Genomic DNA, 26,406 nt, shown 5'->3' on the forward strand with positions numbered 1-26,406 from the left:
TAAGGCTTACGGCATAATTGTGTAAAATCAAGTCATCTCTCTCAAGAAATTAAAAAGAGCTCTTGTTTTTATTTTGTTGCTATTGCTTTTTTAAGAGTAGAAGAATACATCATTCAAGGGAAAGACAGTTTTCTTATCAATCCGGATCCGAATTCGTTGTACAAAAAGCGAAACTTTGCCAAGCAGTGTGCTGTTGTTGATTCAGACTCTGGTGAGATTTCTTTAATCTTTATCTTTATCTTTAATCTTTAATAAGTAGACTTCTTAAACAAAACTGAGGCAAAATTTTCCAAAAGGTAAAAGTATTAGATGCTCTCTGGTGGAGAAAATGCCGCTTTTTACGAGGCAGAAATGAAGAAGTTTAATGGGGAAAGCGGCTGGAATGCATCATTTTGTCCCAACCAGCAGCAAGAAGGGGAAACCTCTTGAGGATCTATGTGTTGGTATTTATATTATAGTTTAATTTATTCACATCTGTCGTATTGTACTGGGTAGTAGCCAAAACGCGGGGTCGGGGTCGGGGTCGGGGTCGACATCTTTGTTTTTCGAAATTAAGAGAATTTCAGACTGAAATTGGAATTTTTGTGGGGAATATACACTAACTTCTTGAGACACTGAAGATCCGCTGAGCTCCACATTTTAAAAGCACATTTTAATGTTTACTTCGTAAAAACCTCCGCAATACAATTAAAACGAAACAGAACATAGCCACAGTTCCACGATAGTCGTCACACAACGTTATCATTTGCTTGTTTTCGCAAAATTGTTTTCAATGTTGTTCTGTTTTTTATAGTGATATTGGATTCGATCCCGTGACGTCCGAATAGAATTGACTAGCAAGTTCCCGTGCGACTCTGGCTTTACTACAAACCGTTTCTAGTAAAGACAGACAACAACATGACAGCAACACGAGCAACAAGCAAATTTAAACGTTGCGTGACTGCGTGACGATCACAATTTTTTTTATTTTTTTCAAGAAGTAAACATTGCAATGCTGTTTTTAAGTGTGGAGATTAGCGAGTCTTCAGTGTTTTTGGCAGTTGGCGTATATTTCATAAACTCCAATTTCAGCATTTCCGGAAATGATCTTAACTTCCAAAAACAAACTCCGATTTTCGAAAAGACTAAGTCAGGTTATCGCAAAAACCAACAGGAGAATAACGATAAAAATTGAAACCAAAAAAAATGGAAAAAAGAAAAGGCACCCCGACCCCGACCCCGACCCCGACCCCGACCCCGACCCCGCCCCGGCCCCGCGTTTTGGCTACTACCATTGTACTGTCTCATGGAGACGTACCTACCTTACTAAATTAAACTGTTTACTACTGCTACAGAAAAGAGTACTAAGGATTGTAACACAATAAGGGTGGTGAGATCATAGCAGACCCTTGTTTAGTAGATTAGGTATAATGAACATATTTCAAATTACTAAGTTACAAATGGGTGAGCTTGTATACAAACATCAAAATAACTTGCTTCCTGATATTTATGACTCCTATTTCACAAACATCAGAGAGGCCCATTGATATTGTACACGTTCAAGATCAAACCAAAATCTGTTCAGACCTCGGCCAAGAACGAATTATGGCAAATTCAGTTAGATTTGCAACAGCCAATAGTTGGAATAAAGTTCCTTAACAAATAGAAAATGCTTCCTCTCTCCAAAGCTTTAGAAATGAGCTTAAGGTGATTCCCGGGTAAAAGAACCCGTCATAGATTTCCGATGAAACTTGGTATGATGACATTACAGTACAAGGAGATGTTAAAAAGGTAATAAAAAGAGGGGCTCACCGTGCTTGTTTTCATGCCACGATGCTGACAAATATGGTTATTTAGGTGACTTTTGGTTATCTCAGTGCACAACAAACAAGATCGATTATTTTTCAATGCGGCGTGCTATATCACACAGAGTTCGACTTTCTTTGATTGCGTAGTCATCTACGTCCCAGAAAAAATGGCTTCAAATACCCTGTATTATTAATTGATATTTTTATCCTTTAAAGGAAACATAATTTGGACTTGCTCTGATGGGCCCGTTACGTCTCTATCTGTAGCATTTATTTCATTTGCCAAAAAAGTAGCTATAGATTTCTGCCAAATTTTTTCTCAGTTATTGCGGATATTGTTCTCATTGAATTTATAGAATAAAAAGTGGGGGTCACCGTGCTCGTTTAAGAGAAAAGGAGCTTTTATCTCGCTATCGAGCTTAGTTTGAGGGAAATCCCTTATGTTTTGTACGCGCGCGCGCTCATGTGCGCGTGCTGATGACGCAAAAATCGTGCGCAGTAGGAATGCGCAATGCAAAACCAGGGAATCACCTTAAAGGTCATCTGTTTACACCCAAAGCCCGAGAATGACATCTTGTTTAGCTGTAGTTGCAACGTGTCATTGTTTTGCTTTGTTTACTTTCTAACTTAAACTTATTAATTAACCTAATTATAGTTTATTTTATTTTATTTCTTGGTTTCCACAACGTAGTCAATCATGTCTGCCTGCTATTTAATATTAGATATTAATATTAATACCTTGTATGAATGCTAGATTAGGTGTGCGAACACTACTAACCCTGTGGGTATTTGCTCGCACATCTCCACTCCACATTTTTCTGTTACATGTATTATTAATTTGTATTGTTTTACCTGTGGAAATAAAGAAACCTATGAACCTATGAGGACGAGTATCTTAAGAATAGAATGCACTAGCGACGACAAGCCCTTTTATTTTCGCTCTAAGTGCTATCACTGCTTCATGCAGAAAAAATAACGAACCACTAACTTTTAAGATAGTAATGTGTATTGCATCTGGAGGTGTTGTGGAACTCCGCTTGTTCATGGGTGGCGTGTAAGACTGGATATTGTAACCACTCTTTGGCTCTTACGCTTAAAATTTGTCAATTTTCCTTGCTTGAAAGTGGAGGTACACAAGATTTAATCAGTGATGCGGCAGCAAAATCCTGAAGAGGCATACATTAGTAAGCTTCAAACCTCACCAGAGTTTGAATCAACAACAGCACAACTCGCACCCTGCTTGGCAAACTCTCCCTTTGCGTACAACAAATTCGAATCCGTATCCATAAGGAAACTGTCTTTCCCTTGAATGATGTACTCTTCGACTCCTAGAAAGGCACTAGCAACAAAAAGAAAAACAAGAGCATTTTTTAATTTATTCAAACCGATGACTTGATTTCACACAACTATAGGCCAGATCGAACGATGTAAGCTTTCTAAAGTTAAAAATTTACCTCTTTACAATTTGAGCTTTAAGCAGAATCGTTCCAACATTTCAGCCAAAACCGTAGCTCATCATTTTTTTTAAACCGATGACCTTCTCCCACTTAAAGAAGAACCAGGAATGTAATTTTCCGCACGTCGATCGTTCATTTTCTCCTTTCCTCCACGAAAATACGACGTGTGTATCCTTAAACGCCTCGATGTCATGTCTGGCCGCCACTCGACCCAGGTTGGCCGCCATTTATGAAAACAAGCACATCCTCAGCGAGCGAATGGAAAAGGAAAGAATCAATTTCAGAGTCAACTTTCAATAGCCAGCGAATAGGAATCACGCTAAAGTTAGAAGCCATAAAAAAAAAAAACTCTTTTAGTTCAAGGTCAAAGAAGAGTTTTACTAAAGAATTATTCCACTTTATCGCTGAAAACGAGATCATTCACATTTTGATGTATTTCATTGAAACACGCCAGGTTGGCTTGGAACAAGAATTGGCAAAATACTGCAATGCAGCCAAGAGAAGCGAACTTCAAGCAAGATCCGCTCCAACACTTAAGCTTAGGTGCATTACAAAAATTGTTGAAAACACAAGCTAGTGAAATCCCCCATAATTTTACGAGAACTCATTGCGATTACGTGTTTATAACATAAGGGCAATTTTTTTTTCTTGTCACTGTCGAGGCACAAAGAAAACCAGTTGGGCAAACGGATTTAAAAGCAGCATTTTTAAAATTACCATACTGCTTAAAAGGTCTACTTGTTTTTCTTGTATGCTAATATCTTCCCCTCGCAATTTGAACCTTTGTTCGGACTTCCGAGGGACAAGCTTTTTTATGGAATGTATCTCGGTCTCGTGAACTTGGTCTTTTTTCACTTACCGGAACACTTTTCCGAGACAGACGGCTCATTCTTCCCATTTATAAAGTTTGTTTCGCTAATTACCGATGGATGGAGGAAATTAATATTTTGCGAAACAAAGTTTCATAAAATGACCATTGTGGCAATTCAATATATTTTTCACTCGACCCAGTGAACTTGGTCTGTTTTATTCATCGGACCATATTTCGGAGAAAGAGGGCTCTTTCTTGGCATCTTGAAACTTTGTTTCGCTAAGTACCAATGAGACTGAGGAAACTGGTATTTTGCGAAACAGTGATCTATAGCGTGAAGATTGTTGGAAGGTCAAAATATCGCTCGTTTAACTTAGTCGGTTTGGTGGAAAAGCCGGGTCGCGGGATAACGGGGTGCCGGGGACGTGGAAAACACGGGGTGACTAAATAATGAAAGTAACGTGTGAGAACTGCTACTCTTAAAGAAAAAAAACACTTTAATGGAACTTAACTGGATCATGTGAACTGAAATTTAGCATATTGTTCAGGTAAGTTGGTTCCAGCGGTCGAAAATACAGTGTATATTTAATGGAAAAGGTTGACGAAAAAACTACTTAGAGAAATTACCTAACAGTAACGAAAACAAGGATCGATCGTTTGAAAAATAGGGTTGAAATAACGAAATAAAATAACGTTGCTATTTCATAATTCTTTTTTCCAAGTTTAAATTACAGGGAGGATTTCTATCCTAAAGCGCCGCTTCAATGGGAAGTTAACTGTAACATTTGAACGGGAATCCAAAAACCAAATTTTCTAACATATTTATAAGACACGTTGGAAATTATAAAAAGATAGTATAAAAACGTGTATAGAAAAAGTTGCAAATCAAGTTTCGTCCATCGTGACTCAGATATCTAGGTTATTCCTTAAGTATTGCTTGTGCGTAATTTTGAGCCTGGTTTGGGATTGTATGAGCAGCCTTCGCCGTTGCCGTGGCCTTCGCCTTCCCCGGCCACAGTCCCGCTGGTGCCCGGTAATGCGTGGCAACTCTACGTTTACTCCCTTCAACTGAATATCGCTAGCTTCCCTTGTCCGAACATTGGGCAGTTTTCATTTGTCTTTTACAGTACTTCCCAGCTCAAACAACGACGTGTTTTGACTGTGGCAATACTTTAAAGCCCAATTCTTCTATATCCCCATCTCCGGGAGATCTTGACATTGTTTCAAAGATGGCGAGAAAATGGACTTGCCAAGGGAAACTATTCAGAAAGCCGGAAAATGTTTATTTTCACTGTCATGTCCACTGTATACTATACAAGAGAAACAACCTTCTTTGAAGGCAGGTAGTGTTCACTTCCTCTAGAAATAGATACTTTACTCACAATTAACGCAAAATGATTTTTATAAAAAGTAGAATGAAACATTGCAATAACCACTTAGAACTGTTGACCAACAAAACAGAAGTACAGCAAATTAAAGAAAAGAGAAGCATCGACCGACACAAATGGACAGTCAAGATTGAAACGGATTGTAGTTGGGTAATCGTGAAAAAAATCGGCCCGACGTTCGTCAAGTTTATGGCAAATCGCCTGGATAAGGGTCGTTTTTGCTCAGAATCATCTTGTTTGTGATGGAACAATAGTATCAATTTCATTATTTAGTTTATTTAGTCACCCCGTGTTTTCCACAAACCCCGGCACCCCATGTTTTCCACAGAACCCGGCACCCGTGTTTTTCACAGACCCGGCACTCCATGTTTTCCATAGACCGCAGCAACCCGTGTTTTCCATAGACCCCGGGACCCCGTGTTTTCCAGAGACCCCGGCACCCCGTGTTTTCCATAGATCCCGGCACCCCGTGTTTTCTATAGACACCGGCACTCATGGTTTTCCATATACCCCAGCACCCGTGTTTTCCATAGATCCCGGGACCCCGTGTTTTCCATAGACCCCGGGTCCCCTTGCCTTCTATAGACTCCGGCACCCCATCGCCCCGGCTTTTCCGCCAAACTAACTTAGTCATGTCTACAATTATTGAACAATCTTTACATTTCTTCTTCTGTTCATTTTGTATCATTTTGTTTCATTTTGTTTCGTTTCGTTTCGTCACCGTAAGCCTGAACAAAGCTCGACTGCCTAATCTACGAGATGCTGTTCATTAGGAGATTGCAACCTAGACTTAATACACAATCTGATACCGTCTGTGCAAAACTTTTTACGTGACAATAGATTATTTTGCGCCTTTAGTTTTAGTTTCAATTTTTACTATGATAATAGACTATTTTTATACTTTTAGATTAAACCTTAATTTTTGAAATATTTTCATACTTCTCTTATGTATATGTATTTCACTAGCTTGGTTTTTTTATTATCTTGATAATGAAGACATGGAGTCTTCGAAGCGGAGGAAAAGTTTTTTATCGCTGATTTTTATTCTCAAATGTAGCATTAGAATGTTGTGTAAAACAATTTTCTCCTAGAAATCAGCCGGGAACTCACCAAATTCCGCAACAAGGGGCCACAAAATAGTAACCGATAACAAAAGAGTATACATCAAGGATTTTCAAGTGTGACGAAAATATAAAAGTTGGATTTTCTCTGCCATTTAGGTCCAAAAATTGAGAAATGGTTCAAACGTTCGTTGGGATTTGTCACTGAGGATTTTAAGCAACGACGGCAGCTGCGCCAATCGTAACAAATTATTGCAATAACCGTGATACAAACTCAAGTGCTTTTTACTGAGAAAATGAACAGATTTGCTAAATTTGTCTTAAGCGCAGAATTTGAAAATCATTATCACTCACGCAAAAGTGCATCACTTAGTAATTAGCATCTAACTTGAAGAAACTGAAGGATCGGGAGCGCTGTTAAATTCATAACTCACTGGATATCCGATCCTCCAGTTTTGAGAAACTTCACTGCAATGCGACATAAGAACCAAGAAAAACAGTTAGTATGTCTTTCGTTGTCCTTGTAACCTATTTCTTACTTAAGGTGGCTCAAACCAGTTTCAACACTTGAAAGAAACGTTCTTATTAGAAGGATTGACACTACAACACTTTTTTCAATTAACAGCAATGTTATGGTACCAAATCAAGCACCAATTATTGCTGAAAAAGATTCGGTCATTTTTGTGACGTAAAAAGTTACCATGGCAACAGGAAAGCCCTGCAAAAACACCCCATATTTTAGCTTTAGTTGCTCATTTCTCAAAAACGAACTCGGTGACCCCATTTTTATGAAATATAATCAGCATGGCAGAGTAAAACTTTCTGCAAAGTTTAAAAAATTCTGTGGAGCGGATTCAGAGCCACCTTAAATAATTGAAAAGGTAGCTCTGAATCCGCTGCACAGAATTTCTTTAAACTTTCCAGAGAGTTTTATCTTTGCTTGCTGATCACTGCAATAAAAATTGGAGTCACCGAGTTCGTTTTAAAGATATGAGCAACTAAAGCCAAAATATAGGGTGTTTTTGCAAGGCTTTCCTGCTACCATGGCAGCTTGTTACTCACAAAAATTACTGCATCTTGTTCAGCAATAATTGATATTTCACGACGTGAAATGTTGTAGTGTTGCAGTGTCTATCCTTCTAATAACAAGGTCTCTTGAAAGTGTTGAAACTGGTTATATCTAGAAAACGGCGAAAAAAAAAAACATTCGATCGTCAACAGAGACAAATTGATGTCCTTCGTGCTAAATATAGATAAAATACTAAAGGATGTGGGCGAAAGGAAGAAAGAAAGAATTACCAGTCTGTGTTCTCTAAGCGATTCGTTTCACTCTCCGTCTGTTCCTCGCTGATACTTTCAGACTCCATATTATGACGGATTCTACATGGTTCAAAACGATAAGGACAACGCCAAACATCCATGGAAGCTGCTGAGATTTCACGAACATCACTGTCGTACAAATTGCATTCACTTCCCTGGTTACATCGGGTAAAAGCTCCTCTGAACTAGTGTTATCAGCACAAGCCACCATAAATTTCTCAATTTCGCCGCCGTTCCACCGCTGACGTCACAAACACCCTCCATTGTTTTAACCGGAAGTGAATCCTTCAGAGAAAATTTTCGCCCTTAGTATTTGGAATTTCCTACCAACGAAGTCAGTAATTAATTGTCCGAATATCAACTTTTGTGCGATGTATGGTTAGCTATAGTTAAGGGTTGGGGTTTCATTTATTACTGATAACAGGGATAACCTTTGTTCGGCGGACAGTGTTTGGCGACTTTGTAAAAGCTTTGTTTAACGTAATAACATGTCCTCTTTCTCTGCCCCATTTGAGACAAGAATCCTCACATTGTTACCTGTTTTAAAAATTGTTTTAGAATGTTCCAACTATAGAATTCTGAATGAGTCCAACCGAGCAATGACGCATGTTAACAGCAGCATTGGTAACCTGTGCGATTCCACGTTGTCTGGTTGGTATCGATTTAGCGGAGAGGCTGGGACTCAAATGGCAGATTCTTGTCCAAAGATACATCACTGCAACACAGACTCACCAGGCTGGCTCAGTGGCACGCATCCTACAGTGGCTGAGGAGATAGTTCAACGAAAAGTCTGTTTTTTGCAGCACTTGAATGGGACTGACTGCTGCTACTTTTCGAAGGACATCAGTGTTCGCAACTGTGGAGCGTTTTATGTTTACCGCCTTGATCCACCCAGGTGTTACTCACGTTACTGCAGCAATGGACTGCCACAAGCACCAGGTTTGAACGCACTTTTATTTCCGGCTTTCCCTTCGCTACTTTTGGTGCGAGAGGCTTTCCTGACAAGCAACACCGTTTACCTTAAAAACATTTTAAGTAAAAGGCTTCAAAAACTCGATTTTTTGGTCCTAACGCCGTCTCATGACACAAGCTCGCGCAACCAGGGATAGGATTCCGCCCGGTTGGCGGGCAAGATAGAAAAATTCCGCCCGCCCCCAGAGCCAATCAGATTGCAGGATTCGCAGAATTCCGCACGCTTGCGCATTGAGAAAAAAATAATTTCCCAGTACGGACCTCACGCTAATCCAATATCATAATGTATTTCCCCCGAGCTTCCCAGTCTAGTTCAAATTCAGTTATATCGAAATTGGCTTGTTCTTAATCTTGGGTTATACTAGATACTGCTTTGACCGCACAAATGTACAAGTAGAACATTTTATAAAATAATCCAAAGAGCACGCATTACCAAGTCTAGGTAGTTTAGGTTTAGGTTTAAGTTTAGGTTTAGGTCTTACCAACTTTGGGTAGGGAGCTTTTTTTACCTTCAGAGCCCAAGGAGAAGAAGCAAAAAAAGGAACAGAAGAAAAACAGCGATTTGCAACTCTCGATGATCTCGAGCTAGGCGAACTCGTCGAGGGATCTTAAGAATTCTCCAAGTTCTCTCATCGTAGAATCCTGTTTTGTAAGCATTTCTTACAATTTTCACTGACGTTTTGGAGTTTTTCCAAGAGATTTGAGCTTCAAAGCTGAATCCCATGCATCGACACGACGCTCACTCTGGAGCTTGTACAAAGTTAGATTTTGACTTTGGTAACGCGAAATTTGATTGGCTAGTAGAAAATCCTACTGTCAGTATAATGTATGGAGAAATATATTTTGAACAGGAAAAAAATTCACTGGATACTAAAAATATTTGTTGAAAAAGGAAGTTATTTTATAAAAGCAATAGAAAGACTTTTTCCCAGTTTTCAGTGCCTGATTTTAACGCCCGGCCGGTTGGGAGAATTCTCGAAAGTTATGCTTCGACTTCGTCTCGGGTTTCCATAACTGTCTCGAATTCTCCTAACTCTCTTGGTGTTTAGATCAGGCTATGCAAACACGGAAAGCCTTCTCTTGCCAAAATTATACACGTTTGCTAAAACCTTCGGCTCCGCCGCCCAGCCGCCTACCTAACCTTTGCTTATTACTGGTGGAGGCAGTGTGGCCGAGCGGTTAGGGCCCGTGCCTTGAGATCCGGAGATCCCGGGTTCAAGACCGCGTTCTGACCACTGACTGAATTTGTTTCAGGTAGTCCCTGGTTCAATTTCCTGTCGCACTTGTAAAATAGCCAACTGGTTTGCCCACCGCCAGTTGGGATTCTTAATAATTATAACTTGAAGTCGAAGTGAATATTCACCGAATAATCACCGAGCCTGAGGCTAATAGTTGCTGGCTTCAAGGCTGACATGTTGATCATTTCCAACTTCTTTTTCACCACAAGCTTAAGCGTGCACTCTGAGCTTCTGACAGCTTTCCAAGACCAATGTTTCCAAAGTTATCCCTTTCCAGTGGGGTTAGTATCTGGATGGGGGACGTCAAAATATGCGACTTAACCCTCAAAAATGCGAACTAAGCAAGGTACAGATTTTGCTAGCCTGCTTTATGCAAAACAAATATTGACGCAAAAGTACATAAATATTAATATGTAGTTTTTAAGGAGAGGAGAAGGAACTTCTAGGAAGTGCCGATCGAGAATAAAACAATTTGCCATCAGCGAAAAACATTTCGGGAGATTTTTGTTACGTTCAATCAGAGTTCAATTTTTCTATCGTACTTTTGGTCGTACAAGTGAAATCGCAAAATTGAAAGTGACATCGATTTTAGCGCCCGCCTGCGATCAACTCACGAAACAAAGGATGCACCTGTGACAAAATTACGGCAAGACACCGGACTTTTGTTAGTTTCCTTTTTAAGTTCGACAATTTAACACAAAGATCACAATCGTTGATGCTAGTTCACGTGTCAGCTAAAGTTAAGCTCCTCCGAATGAGGTTAGTACTTGGATGGGGGACCGCTGCAAGTCCCCGTGATGGTGGATAGTTAATTCGGTTTTTTAAACTTGATTTCACTTTTTATCTTGTTTGTTATGTTTGGCCGTTGACATCTATTTTCGTATTTTCTTTCTACGTCATAACGGCGGACAAACTGGTTCCTAAGAAATATTGGAGTATTCGCTTCGTCTTCTTCGTTATTGGTGATTCCAAGTGACTTTAAGATCGCATAGTACACTGGACGGAGCATGCGATGATGACGCGCGGCGTACAGCGTTTGCGCGATTGCAGACCAGCTGCACATTACGTGTGGTACAGTTTCTTTCTTGACGCGGCAGAAACTGCATAACAAATCTTCTACTCCACTTTGAACTTTCTTTGCATTATAGATTTTAGTTGTAATTAACTGTTGGACAATACTAGTGTGTACACTGTAGACTATGTTTGGGATGTTTGGCCAAACCTTTGCAATGTTTGTCGCTGCTGGGTGACGATAAAACTCTGCTGGCTCGTTTTGTACAACTTTATTCTCCGATTTTACATTCAGAACGTTCAACAACATCGTTATCTCACGCACATTTTTTACAAAACTCAACTCATCTCCTTTACACGTGCGGACGAGGTCCCTAGCAACGGGCTGACGTCATTGGTATCATAGCAAAGCGACCGGAAATGAAAGTTCAGGAAGCAGGAGGCACATTTCCGCCCCTAGTCGAGACACAATGTTTGTCGAGACGATTTTAAGTTCTACTCTTCCGCCTCCTGTACTAAGCAAAGTTTTGTGATTGGCCTTTTAAATGAGTTCGTACTGTAACAGCTCGAACTAACCCATCCTGCCCAGGATGAGTGGACACGATTCTGCCCAACGGCCATACACCTCGCGGCTGATTTGGCTCAGCAACTAGGACAACATCTCCTTCTTTGAGGTTCTGTTTCTTCTCTTTCCACTTTTTCCTTTCTCTCAGGCTAGAAAGGTACTCTTTGGTAAAACGTCTTTAGAAGAAAGGGCTTGGGATTGTCGCCACATCTTTGTCGAGTTAATCTCTCCATCGCTAACTTCAGCATCTTCATAACTCGGATTTGCCCGCAACAGCAAGAAATGGTTTGGGGTTAACGCTTCAATGTCCCCTGCATCATTGAACACATGAATAATCGGTCGACTGTTTAGTATTCCTTCTGCTTCGACTAGTGCGGTTCTCAGCACTTCTTTGGAAACAGCCCTGTCCGCAAGAATTGCCTTCAGCGTCTTCTTGGTGCACTGTACTAGCCTCTCCCATGCACCTCCAAAGTGCGGGGCACTTGGCGGCTGAAATTTCCACTCGATTTCCTTAGGAGCACAGAAGTTTTGTATCCTCTCTTCATCCAACTGTCTGATGCATTTCCGCAACTCATTATTTGCACCAACAAAGTTCGTTCCATTATCGCTGTGGATGCTCTGCGGTCGTCCACGTCGCGCAATGAACCTTTTCAATGCCATGATGAAATGATCTGTTGAAAGATCATCCACAAGTTCAAGGTGGCACGCTCTAGTACTCATGCAAGTGAACAAGCACCGTATACTTTAACTTCACTGCGTCTTTCCTTAACTAACATAGGTCCAAAAAAGTCAACTCCAGTGTTCCTGAACACCATTCCTGGCTCAAGTCGGCACTCTGGTAGAATTGCCATTTGCTGCTCTTGAGGCTTTACTGTCTGGCAGTAACAGTAGTTGCATTTGAATTTCGCGTTTCGCACTACCGGGCAACCATGGATGATCCAATACTACTGACGGATTTGATTATGCGGGTGCTGAGTTGGCGGGTGGGAGTAGATACGATGCATTTCTTGGACGAGCAGCGGTGCAAGTTCATGGCGCAAGTCAATTATTTTGAGATGTCGTGTTCTGTAAGGTAGGCATTGTGCTCTCTACAGCCTTCCGCCGACAACCAAGACACCATCTTCCAACCTTGGGTCAAGAGATTTAATTCTACTCTTCTTGTGGATCTCCTCACCTATCTTCAGACACTGTATCTCCTCGCCGAATGATTCAACTTGCGCCCTCTTCACAAGATGATTCTGAGCAGCTCTCAATTCGTTCGACGTAAGTGCTCCCAGTAGACGTACTTCCTTCTTAGCTCTTACATTGTTTGCAAATCGCATCACATAAGCTGTAACTCTTCTTAGTTTGGTCAGTGACGAATACTTCTTCCACCCTAACAGGACCTTGTTTTCCTGAGATGCTCCAGCCCATCTTTCCTTCTTCTTTTCTTTGATGTCATCGTTCTCGCAGGGCGCTTTGACTTTATTTTCTGGCCAGAGCTCTGCTGATTCATACAGGAACTTGGGTCCACTAATATAGCGAAATCCCGCGCCAAGTGCCGTAGGACTTAGTCCCCGGGTGATGTCATCTGCAGGGTTAGCCTCTGTGGGCACATATCTCCAACTCACAGCGCCCGCCCCTAGTGTGGCCTCCAGACTGCTCATGATTGTGTGAATCTCAGACACCCGGTTACCGACGACTGCTTTGTAAGTGGCGCTCGTTTGGCGGATCCAATGTAGGACTGTGGTAGAGTCACTCCAGAAAGTTATCTTCTCTATCTTTGTAACCATTTCTTCTACCAGTGTTTGAGTTAACCGCACAGCAACTAAAGCTCCCATGAGCTCCAATCGGCAGATAGACTGTGACTTTAATGGAGCAACACGGCCTTTTCCCGCTATAAGACTACACTCTACTGTGTCGTCTATAAACGCTCGTCTTAGGTAGGCACACGCGCCATAAGCATTCTGGCTAGCGTCGCAAAACACATGAAGTGCTGTATCTCGTACAGGTTTCTGTTCTTGGATAAGTGCTCTGGGAATTCTCACTTCATCAAGCTTTTCTGCTTCCTTGCGCCATTCACGCCACTCTCGTAGATCAGTTTCTTTCAACTCGTCATCCCATCCGTACTTCATACGATTTAGATTCTGCAGGATGATTTTACTTCTGATTGAGAATGGAAGGAGAAGTCCTCGCGGATCCCAAACAGAGAATGCTTGACTCAAGATCTTCCTCTTCGTCGTACCTGGATCATCCTTCAGTCCGCTAAACTGGAGCATATCTTCTTGGGCATCCCAAATGACGCCCCAAGTTCTGTCCGTTGGTAACTTATCTTCACTCAGTTCGAGGAATCGTGGAGATCTATCCTGCTTCGGGATGGTTGCCAAGACGTCTGGGTCATTTGTAAGCCACTTGTGTAGGCGGAAACCTCCACGACACAGCAACTCTGTCATCTGCTTCCTCATTTCAATAGCTTCCTCGCAAGAATCTGTTGACGGTAGACCATCATCCATGTAAAAGTGCTGGTAGACGGCTTTCACACCCAAAGGTAAATCTTCCCCATTCTCATCAGCATTTCGCCTCATAGTGTAGTTCGCCCTGGATGGCGCAGACACTTCTTTAAACACTGTTCTCTCTGGCCTGGTTCTTCTATCAGAGGGTCTCTCCATAAGAATCTCAATGCTGGCTTATCACGATCAGGGAGATGGAGCATATGGTACAATTCTTTCACATCAGCGGCCATTGCAATTCTTCCTTCGTAAAGAGAGGACAGAAGATCTGGTCCTGTGTAGATCTTATCATTCAAACTTTGTCCCATGAATTTTGCTGATGCATCGTAGACTCTTCTGAGGCGATCATGTTTTTTTGGATTAATGACAAATCTGTGTGGTAAGTACCAAGTCACTTTACTATCGCACCGTACTTCCCCTTCACTCAGTTTCTTCACATAGCCCTACACAAAGTCATCCTGGATTTAATTTCCATATCTCTCTCTGATCTCGGGACAGCTCTCAAACTTCTTCTCTAGGGATTGTAGCCTCCTCTTTGCCATTCCGTAATTGTTGGGCAGAGATGGTTCCTCATCTCTCCACAGTAGACCTGACACATACGCATCTTCATTCACACTCTTAAAGGTTGTCTTTTCCATCAGTGACAATGCTCGCTTGTCCTCAATCGAACGGGTTGGATCAGCTAGCTTGACCACGCCCAAGGTTTCTATCTCTGACTGAGCCATGACCAGCTGCTTCAGCTCCTCATTTTCAACTGAACTTCTTTCATACACTTTGAACCCATTGTATGGAGATGCTACTCTTCGCTCACCAGGTAACCAATTAGTCACCGCCCATCCACGTGGGGTCTCAACAGCATAAGCTACCCTGTCAAGTTCCGGTTGACCTGAGGGTCTCAGAATTTGTCTTGGAAGAATCAAGTCAGAGTTGTTAGTTCCAATTATGAGTTTCACTGGACCCCTTGTCAGTGTCACGCAAGTCCAAGTTCTTCACATGTTGCTTGATTGTTGACCACTTCAACTTCTGATCCGGACCATTCAGGCTAGGAATTGTCTTCACATCTCGCAAGGAGTACTTGACTTCCTCTTTTCCGACTCGTGCGACATGGCATTTCTTGATGTGCTGGGAAGCAAACACCTTCTGCGCATTTACTACTTGAATTTCGAGATCTACCTATTTGCCTTGAAGCCCAAGTGAGAGCGCTAAGCTTTCATCTATAAGCGTTGTGTTACAGCCTGAGTCACGCAATGCCATCACCTGCTGTTTTCCTGTTTCTCCAAAGACAACTATGCGAAGTACTTCAACCAAAGCAAGACCACCAGTCTCACAACTTGTGTACGCTAATTGTTGATACTCCTCAAGAGGTTCCACAGCCTGACGTGGTGATGAGTCTCTACCTTCCAGGGAGACAGGAGCTGGGTTTCTCTCAACTTCTGGCACTTGTTCTGATTCACGTTTCGCTTTTCCCCGTTCAATAAATCTCAAGTCGACTTCATGTACAAGGGTATGATGACGCATGTCACAGTTTTCAACTTTGCATCTATTCTTACTACGACATTTACGCAGACGATGACCGGGTAATAGACAACATAAGCATAGTTTGTGTTCCTCAACAACTTTCTCCTTCTCGCTAGTCAACATTGAAATCGTTTGCACTCTTGCAAAGTGTGATTAGTGGACTGGTGAATTGGGCACTTTGTTCCACAGCTGGCGCGTAAAGATTCTCCCGTGGCTCCTGCAAACAGCCCAGGTTGGGATTTGTCAGCTGGCTTACGCCTATCAACTTTACATGTATCTGAACGCTTCCACTCTCTCTTCTCAGGCATCCAACGCTGCTTGGATATACTAATTTTTGCTTCTTTCTCCAGCCAATTTGCAAATGAATCCCAGGTTGACAATTTCGGTTTTCCTTCAACAAACTCGACCCATCTGCCGCAAAGGCGTGTGGGAAGTTTAGAAACGGTTGCTTCAGGGACTTGCTAGCTAAGCTCGTGAAGAAAGTTATGTTCTTTAAAAATGCCTATCAATTCAGAAACTATTTCTTGATACTGCCGGATCTGCACACTATTTTCTTTCACTATGGTCGGAAACACGACCAAACCGCTCCTGGAGCGCAGTCCATGCCTCCACGTATTTATCTAAACCTAGCATGAATTTCGCTAGACGTGATTTTGCACTTCTATCCACAGAATCTAACAGAAATTTAAGCTTCTCTGTTTATCCACTTCAGCATTATATGCTGCGTTGAATTTTGAGTACACTAGGGCATTTCCTTTGAACTTCAGCACGTGGGGTTTAACGAATTTCCCAAACCCATGCAGCATTTTCTCAAACAACGGATTTATCTTTGACGTTTGCACACCAGGGTCTCCTGTGGCAGAGGCTTTCAACTCAGCTTCACCTTTAGCAATAAAAGATTCACATGTCTCTCTTTTACGGTGCTCACTAGAAACCTCTGTTACGACCTCTGGTTTGGTGGATTTAACTTCCTCCATGTGAGGTTTTTCAACAAGATTGTTTTCAGTAATTTCCAGGTCTAAGCGCGAGACCCGAGCCTTCACACTGTTTGAAGGTAATTCATTTAACTCTTCATCAATATCACCTTTATTTGACATACCTTCTTCCTGGGCGATAGCATCTTCGAACTCATATTCCAATCTTGATTCTTCAGCTTTCTTTTGAAGTTCCAAGAGCTTTGCACGCTTCTGTTGTTCGTCTCGTAGACACTCGATCTCATTTGCGAACGTTTGCTTGGCTATTTTTAGTTCCAGTGCTAACTTCTCAGCTCGCAATTTCTTTCTCAAAACGGAACGTTTACTTGAAGTAGTAGACTCACTTGGCGTGAACAGTCGAGGTGTTTCGCCTTCTTCTCTGTTTGAGGCACTCATCTTGGCACGACTTGAATGACTCTTCCACTCAAATCCACATTATTGAACCAGGCGGTTCGATGATAAATTTTACACACAATTCCACGCAATTTCACAGCTGTCTTACAGCTTGACTCGGCGATTTTCCCCTTGATTCACAATCTCCGGCTCGGTGGACCAAATGTCGCTGCTGGGCGACGATAAAACTCTGCTGGTTCGTTTTGTACAACTTTATTCTCCAGTTTTACATTCATAACGTTCAACAACATCGCTTTCTCACGCACATTTTTTACAAAAACTCAACTCATTTCTTTACACGTGCGGACGAGGTCCCTAGCAACGAGCTGACGTCATTGGTATCATAGCAACGGGACTGGAAATGAAAGTTCAGGAAGCAGGAGGCACAATGTTATAGGATTAATGATGTAAATGCTCATCTTGTCATTGTTGCACTGTATACTGGCCTATCCATCGTTGCTGTTTTACTTCCTCTTCTAATTTCTTTTCTACTTTTTTTTTTCAGTATAGTCTTGAGATGTTTAGGTTGGGGTTGGTTTACTTCAATGGTTGAATTACTTCTTGCTATTGTAGCTGCTTTTACAGCATTTTTGTGATATGATTTTAGGTCATCCACAAACAAAGTTTGCATGATCTTCGACTGGATTTGCTTTGATTAGATTTTTCACAACATTTTGTAGATTGGAAAGTTGATTCTTGTGTGGCTTTTTCTTGAAAAAAGTACTCTCATCTCTGTAGCTCCAATCACCTGTTTGTTGGACGATTTTGTTGTAAATTTCAGTCGCTCTGGCTAGTAGTTTTAGATATTCTTCATCGCCGGCATCCTCAGTGTTTACATTTTCCGCTTGGGTATTTCTTACAGAATTAGCATGTTGATCAGTGTTAATAGATTCATTTTCTTCTTGTATTGAATTTTGGAGTATATTACCTTCTTCGATTTCTGTACTTCCATCTTGTTGTTGGTTTCGTCTATTTCGCTGTTGTTGAATTTCTTCTCTAATCTGAGATGCTGTTGCTTTAGTTGTCTTCTCGATATGTGCTAGTTTATCGCGTAGGTTTTGGGCTGTTCGGTTTAGATGCTGGTAACCCATGTTATTCCAAAAATGTAATGTTAAATTCATCTTGCCCTCTTTTCGTCCATTTTCCTTACGTGGACAATTCTCCGATAGATGTAGATTTTATAGATGTCATTATTATTATTATTATTATTATTATTATTATTATTATTATTATTATTATTACTGGTGTGAATGTGCTGACTCGAAATTTGACAGTGCAACTGTGTTGACTGGGAAACAACTAGAATGACAAGTAAAAATATCGGGGATCCGTTACCAGGATTAATCATAGTAAAGTTGAGTAGGCGTTCTCTGGTAAAAATTATTTATAAAATATGAGCTTTCAACAGCCAGTCTACTGTCTTCAAGGGATAAACATAACGAGGTTACAGTAGGAATATTTATTGATCTGCCTAAAGCTTTCGACACTGTTAATCATCAAATTCTTTTAGATGAGTTGCAAGTATTGCAACACTATGGTATTCGTGGGATTGCATTTGACTGGTTTTCTGACAAATGGCTCTCATTCTTCACATCATTTTATCAAGTGTGGTGTCCCTCAAAGCTCCATTCCTGGTCGTCTTCTTTTCTTAATTTACATTAATGATATGTGTGATGTGTCAAAGTTTTAGACTTCATTCTATTCGCTGACGATACTAACATCTTCTTTTCACACAAAAATGTAAATGTAATTGAAAATACTTTGAAGGAAGAATCACCTAACTTAACAGACTGGTGCCAAGCCAATAAACTTTGTATAAATAAAAAAAACAACAGCTTCATTGTATTTAAACCCCAAGCAAAAAAGGCAAACACTTGACATCAATCTAGAGATTAGTCAATGTGCCATTGGAAAAGTAAAAAAAACCGTGTTTTTAGGTGTTATTCTTAATGAAATTTAACGTGGATGCTAATGTGGCTAGAAAAATATCAAAATCTATTGGCATAATTTATAAAGCAAGCTTTTGCCTTCCCACTTCCTCTTTGTGCATCTTGTATTTTTGCTTAGTTTATCCTTATCTTGTTTACTGCATATCAGTATGGGGATCGACCTATCCTAATCTAAATCGCATATTTTTGTACTTCAGAAAAAGGTTTTAAGAATCGTCAAAAAGCGCATTCGATGCTCATATTGAACCAATTTTCAAGCAGCTGAAAATTCTGAAACTCAGTGATATTTATCGATTTCAAATTGGCAAGTTTATGTTTTCTTTTATAAAAGGCCTCTTTCCTGATGCATTCAGTGAGATATTTTTGCTGACTAATCAAATTCATCATTATAATACTAGTAGAAGCTCCAATATCTTTTACTTATTTTCTTGTAGAACAAATATCCCACAGTTCGCAATACGCTTTCAAGGACCTAAATTGTTAAATTCTTTCAATAGAGAAATCCAGACTGGTGACAGTTTTTCTCAATTTAAGTCTATATTAAAAACATACCTCCTAAAGTGACTTCCCCTTATTTTGCTGGTTTGTCTGTGTTCTTGCTTTTTAACCTAAATGAGCTTACAAATTAAATAAGGCACGCCTAAATTGAACCGTTAAAACATATAAATATAGAGAGTGATACACATAAATTAAAAATGTGTGAGAAGAATGTTCGGATGAATGCGAAGAATGCTAAGATTAATGTTTTTTTTTTAAAAGAATGTTGTATTGTCTAAGGAGTGGGCATGAATTGTTGTCCGCCTCAACATTTTTGCCCGTATGCCATAACTCAAGTGTCTTTCTAATGCGGCAATTTCCTTTGTGAATCATCGTAGAGTTATCAAAGTCTATTACATGATCAAAAGTCCATTCATGTTTTGCAACATTTGAACCCTTAGCACATTGTTTTTTATTCCTGATATGTTCTTTCTTCCTGGTGCTAACTGATCTTTTTGTTTCACCAATGTAATTCCATGGACATGATGCGCAAGAGATTTTATAAACACAAGAGATTATGAGGTAAGAGAAGTAATCCCTCATACTGGCCCTATTCCCATCGTAATCCTGCTTAAGTTATTTGTAGATCTCCTGCGAGATCCGGTATTCCCACGAGGGTTAACTGATAGCCAATCACATGTTCCTATGTTTACCAATGTTGACAGCTCAGCGAATTCCCACGCAATGATTCGCGTCGTTCACGATTTACCATCAAACAAAAATGGCGGAGGATGTTGAGAGACAATCGTATATGTACATTTTGTGGACAAACGTGACTTGTTGAATACAGAGTTAACCGATTGCAATGACTTATGTTTTGAAACCTGTATCTTGGAAGGAACAAGTTATGTAACCGACAGGATTTTGTACAGAATGGCAAATGGAAGACTATAGTCGATAAGTACGATCTCTCTGACTTTAAGAAACGCATTCTCGATTTCCGTTGCGGGATTAAAAGATGTTGACTTAATTCTGATACCGTGATAGAGTAGGCAGATAGAGCTCTACAACAGTACCAAACATGAAAGGAAAACTTGAATCAAGCGTCCGATAAAAATTTTTGAACCCGTGTTATCGGATTCAAGTGAATTTACAAAGCACGTATGTTAAATATAGCTGTCTCCTTAAAAAGAGATTTAACACGGTTTCGTATATGGCACAACCTTGAGTGTGGTATCATTGAAAACTAGACAATTAAGCGATTTCAGTTATAGATGTTTGAAACCTGTATCTTGAAAGGATCGAGTTTTATAAGCGACAGAATTTTGTAAACATTGGCAATTCGCAGACTACAGTCAACAAGTAATATATCGCTGACTTGGCTAACGCGTTCTTGATTTTCTTCGCGGGATTAAAATATGACGACTTAATTCTTAGATATTCATAAATTAGACAGATATCAGACATGAAAGGAAAACTTGAACAGACAGTGCGATAAAAATGTATGAACAAGTGGTATCGCATGGAAGTCAATTTGCAAAGCACGCATGTGAAATATACGTGCATCTTTCAAAATTATTAAACTCGGTTTCGTACATTGGACAGTGTTGAAATTGGTGTCACTGTAAACAACACAGTTAAGCGATTTAAATGATATATCTTTGCATCTTGTATCTTGAAAGTAACGAGTTTTATAGGCGACAGAATTTTGTACACAATGAAATATCGCGGACTGCAGTCACCAAGTAACATATTCCTGACTTGGTCAACGCGTTCTCGATTTTCTTAGCGGACTTAAACTATGGTGACTTAATTCTATGATATTCATAAATTAGACAGCTAACGCTTTCAAACAGTACCACACATGACAGGAAAATTTTAATTGACCGCACGATAAAGATTTTTAAAAACGTAAGATCGGATTGAAGTCAATTTGCAACGCACGCGTAAAATATATCTCCCTTTTACAAAACGACAGAATTTTGTAGACGATGAGAAAGTGCGCAATAAATGGACAAGTAACGCAATGCAACCAAGGTAAACATATCTGCATATGTCAAAATTATTTAACACGGTTTGATTGATTGGAAATTCTTCAAATTGGTATCACTGCAAACTAGGCAGTTAAGCAATTCCAAGGATGTATGTTTGAAACCTGTATCTTGCAGACAATGAATTTTATCAGGCCATGAAACTCAATTTTGAAAACGGAGAGTGGCATCGTACAGAATTTGTTGCACTTTCCCTCGTCCATGAAACTTCCACGTAACGCGCGCGGTAACATTATCCGCGGGAAAATTGATATCATCTAAAAATAACCTAAGAGGGATTACGATGGGAATAGGGCCAGTATGAGGGATTACTTCTCTTACCTTGATAATCTCTTGATAAACAACGTTGCATTGATCGTCTTTATGAGGTCGAAACTTGGGGGCAGGGAATTCCTGTTGGAGAGTTTTAATTGGTTTGTTGGTGACTTGAATGTCGTGGCTCTTAAGGCCCGTGCAAACGCTCGCAACATAGTTGGGCCCAACAATGTTGCGAGCGTTTTCACGGGCCTTTAAGAATTCGCGTGAGTAGCTCAGTAATACCTTTAATTTGGGGAAGGTTCGCAAAGTTCTGCCGATTCGTTGGGTGAGCCCAACCCCTGTGGGTGTTGAAGATTTCTGTCTTACTGATATCAGTAGTGATTTTTGGCGGGTAACCATTAGACTGTAGTGCGGCACTAATTCGAGCAATTTCACGGGCTTTACCAGATTCAGAGTTGGGGAGGTCAGTTTAAAGCTCTGTGTAGAAGTGTCGCAGCAGCGCTGATTTTATATTTTTTGTCGTGGTGGGAGTCGAAATCGAGATATCTATCTGTATATGTAGGTTTCCGGTAGACGTCAACATTGAGCTTCTCTGAATCGCGTGAGACGAGGGTGTCAAGGAATGACAACTGGTTATTGGATTCATGTTCGATAGTGAAGGAAATATGCGGGTCGATAGAATTCAGTGAATTGTGGAAGGAGAAAACTGCATCCTTTTTAATAATGCAGAAACTGTCGTTTACATAACGCTTCCAAACTTTCGGCGGGACAGGAGTTGAACTGATTGCTGTTTCTTCTATTTCCTCCATACACAAGTTGGCCACTACGGGGCTGACAGGACTACCCATAGCACATCCATGGATTTTCTTATAAATGTTACCATTGTAGACAAAATACTAGTTGGACAGCACGAAGTTTAATAACGAGACTATATCACTAACGTCCAGTTTGGTTCCAGAATGTAGCGAAAAATAATCAGCACATTTCTTCCTGATGCAGTGACATACTTTGTCAACGGGGATCGCGGTACATAAAGAAACCACATCAAAGGAGACCATAGTTTCGTCATCTTGGATGTTGATGTCAGTTATTTCACTGGGAAAACTTTGTGAGTTAGGAACAGAGTAGCCATTGCGATTTTGGATAGGTGCAAGGATGTTGGTGAGGAATTTGGACGTATTATAAAGTGCAGAACCAAAACATGTTACAATGGGTCTGAGAGGGTGGCCCTCTATGTGATGTTTGATAGAGCCGCGGATAGCAGGTGGAATGCCATTAGTGGTTCTGAGTTTGGAATAAGTGGAGTCATTGATCTTTTGTTGTTTCTTTAGATTCAAGAGTGTAGCATTAAGGGGACGCTCGATTCGGCGGGATCTTGTGATGAGCTCATAAGTGTTACGGTCCGCAAGGAGAGATTCCATTTTGTTATCGCAATCTTCTCTATCCATGACAACGAAGCAACTTCCTTTGTCGACTTTCATGGTGACTCTGGAGTTGTCTCTCTTTGGGTCATGCAAGGCTTTTGTTTCTTCTTTTGAGATGTTTTTGTGGTTAGTGGTTTGGCAAGCAAGCCTTCCGGAGGATCGCAGTCGTAGAGGTTCGTACGTGATCTTTTGATTCCTCGGGTAGACAGTTAATAGCAGCCTCAACTTCAGCGACAATGTCCTTGTATGGAAATTTGGACGGGGTTGGGGCAAACTTCGGGCCTTTTTTCAAGAGCGAGTGCTTGCCAGGTTGTAGTGGTTTCTTGGAGAGATTGACGACCCAGTTGCCTTTGTCCACAAGTTCAGGTAGCAAGTTGTGGTAGTTCTTTAAATTGTTGAATTTTTTGTGGTGTCTCGCATTAATGTTATTCTGTAATGCTTGAGCTCTTCTTTGTAAGAACTTTTAGCATTCCTCCGAACATTCTTCTTGCATATTTTTAATTTTTGCGTATCACTCTGTATATTTAAATGTTTTAACGGTTCATTTCATGTTAATATCAGTTATGTTCATCCGTTGAAAACAATAAACTGGCTGTCGAAAGCTCATATTTTTTAATAATCAACTTTACTAGAATGCCAAGGTTTGAATACCAATTGAACAGGGCAGTGTTTTAAATTAATTGGGGGAGGCGTAATTGAAACTGGATTAAAAAGCACCAGGATTCTATATCTCACTACTGATGTCATTTCGTATGCGTAAGCTTTCCAGTAAACGATAAAAAAAAGACCGAGCAAACGTTCACGTTAAATTGCAGTTTAAAATGGAATCCCTTTTGTTTAGAAAATCACTCCTTGGCTGACATTTCATTACAGCTCTCGCTCAGTCACGTCTTGGCTTCTCTTGCCTCATTCCTGTCCTCTTGTGAATCATTTCTTTCCTCTCATTTGTGCGAGTGTTGTTACTCGGAGCCTGGAAGTGATGCCCTTTTCTAACAATGAATGAAATCTTTTCAGAATGTGTAAACTACAAATCGCTCACGGAAGCCAACCGAGCAACAACGCATGGACTCAACCGTTTTCAACCACTTGCTAGTTGCATCAACGAAAGCACCCTGTCTGGCTGGTACCGGTTTGACAGATTGGCTGGAAATCAAATGGCTGATACTTGTGTTGAGATGTATCACTGTGGTGCTTTTTGTCCAGGCTGGCTTAGTGGAGGACACCCATCTGTGAAGGATGGCGCTGTCGTGCGTAGGGTGTGTTTCAATGGATACTACGGATGCTGTCATTACTTCACTTACATCAGTGTTCGCAACTGCGGTGGATTTTACGTTTATAAGCTGACTCCTTTGCCATCATACTATTGCAGATATCGTTACTGTGCTAGCAACGGAACTACACTAGTACTGCCAACAACTTTGACGGCAGGTAAATATTAATTAGTTTGTGGCACAGTCTTATCCACAACCACTGGAATATTTTAAAGTTATCGGAATGGTATGTTCAATTTTGAAAATCTCGAGGTGTTTTGAATTTTTCCCGAACTGAGGAAAAACTCTCAAGGAAAACTTGAGAGAGCCTTTGAACGAATTCAGCTATTACCGATATCTCCATAGCTGTGGCCAAAATGCACTAAAATGAGTCATGTCAAATGTATATTATATAGATAGATACTGATGAAATACCAGGATTTTCCTTCTTACTAAAAAGTCATGTCTTCACCGCTGGCAGTGAACATTTCATTTTTATCTTTCACAAGTGAGGATATGGGTGTCGAAATGGTAACTAACGCGATTAGCCAATAAAAAGCAAGCTTCCCCTTCACTGCAAGATACTTTTGTGCTGTAATATAATTCTTCTTCTTTTGTTGCACAATTTGACATCATCATGATTTGCTTTTCCTAACTTTCATATCTTGTTTCATGTTACAGAACATGCGTGTTTTGGTGGTTGGTGACCACTTTTTCACCATTTCGAAAAAGAATAAAACAAGTTTTTTTTTAATCTGAACATTTCATTGGTATCTATGTAATAAACAGAACATTACATGGCCACTTGGGGATACGAATTTTATCTTCTCTTGCTGATAATATCTCTCACGAGTGAGCGCATACTATCAGCACTCCAGGAGAAATGTAGATTACTTCATGGTTAGTGAGTGCGTGCGATTTTTATTCACGAGTTGTCAAGGATCGCGTAAACGAACGAGGGAGTTCAACGATTTTTCATAACGGCTGAGTAATAAAAATCGTACAAACGAGCCAACAATGAAGATAATTAAAGAAGATAATTAATGAACAATATTTGTAAAAAGCTTTCAAATACAAAGCAGTGTATGGCGTTCTTTTCCAAATTGAAGCCTAATTTTCTCTGAAAAATGCGTCGTTAGCCCCAATTTTCTTTTTGGATACAAAGATCACTTGCTAAGTTCTGCTTTCTCCGCGTAGTTTTGAACCGCGCAAAAATCCCTGTATTAATAAGCACCAACCATAGGCAATCTGAGTATCTCGATATGCGCAGAGCGTATGCGCAATAACAATAGTAGGCACCGTCCTTAACCAATCAAAAGGCTGATACGACCAGTGAAAACCACAGGGACAGTGCAGTCCTATTTCACCCGTTTTGCCAGGAAAATTCACCGTAAATCAATCTTGTTGATTTGAATCACCGTACGTGATCAAACTACACACAATCGATCGTGTCGCGGTTGAAATCCTTTCCGCGAAGCTTTGCGTACGAGGCAAGAAGTGCCGAGAGTACTAAAAGAGACAAGGGATGAAACTTACCACCACGTGACTAGTTCAACAGGGACCGAAACATACCCGTGACGGAAACAGAAGTCGAGCCCGGGCTGCCGTACCGGATGTTGAAAGGAATTGAAATCAACCGTTACTTAGCAGGAAAAGAAAACGCACAGCGGTTACAAACATTTTCATTTTATATTTGACGTTTCGTATGTTGCAACATACATCATCAGAAGTGACGGTTAAAACTGTTACACAAAATTTTAAAAACTAGAGCGAGGCACTGGTGACTAGTTAAAAAGTGTGACAACAAAATCGTAACTTCCGGTAGTATAAAATGAAAATGTTTGTAACCGCTGTGTGTTTTCTTTTCCTGCTGAAATTGAAGTGGCCAAAGGACAAAAGTATTTATGATGTAACCGTTACTTATTCAAATCTCAAAACAGCTGATCGTCTGGTTTTGCACCGACATGGGAACTTTGCTTCAAGAAAAACGGCTTCAGCACCAGGAAAATAGAG

General features: G+C 40.5%; 2 protein-coding genes and 1 pseudogene across 2 annotated transcripts in view; 2 read left to right on the forward strand and 1 right to left on the reverse strand.

Annotated features, from left to right (window-relative positions):
• Window positions 1-24,336, forward strand: part of LOC138041859 (uncharacterized) — a 143,559-nt gene extending 119,223 nt beyond the window's left edge. Inside the window, exons 10-11 of the mRNA XM_068887538.1 lie at window positions 8,383-8,763; window positions 24,158-24,336. The gene's annotated coding sequence lies outside the window, so the exon portion shown is untranslated. The remainder of the gene's footprint in view (window positions 1-8,382; window positions 8,764-24,157) is intronic.
• The window catches only part of LOC138039696 (uncharacterized), a 218,669-nt gene that overhangs the window by 189,870 nt on the left and 2,393 nt on the right, over window positions 1-26,406 (forward strand). The window lies entirely within an intron of this gene.
• Window positions 14,564-15,925, reverse strand: LOC138041669 (uncharacterized; annotated as a pseudogene).

Source organism: Montipora capricornis, chromosome 3 (genome assembly GCF_036669925.1).
Source record: "Montipora capricornis isolate CH-2021 chromosome 3, ASM3666992v2, whole genome shotgun sequence".
NCBI classification, from domain to species: domain Eukaryota; kingdom Metazoa; phylum Cnidaria; class Anthozoa; order Scleractinia; family Acroporidae; genus Montipora; species Montipora capricornis.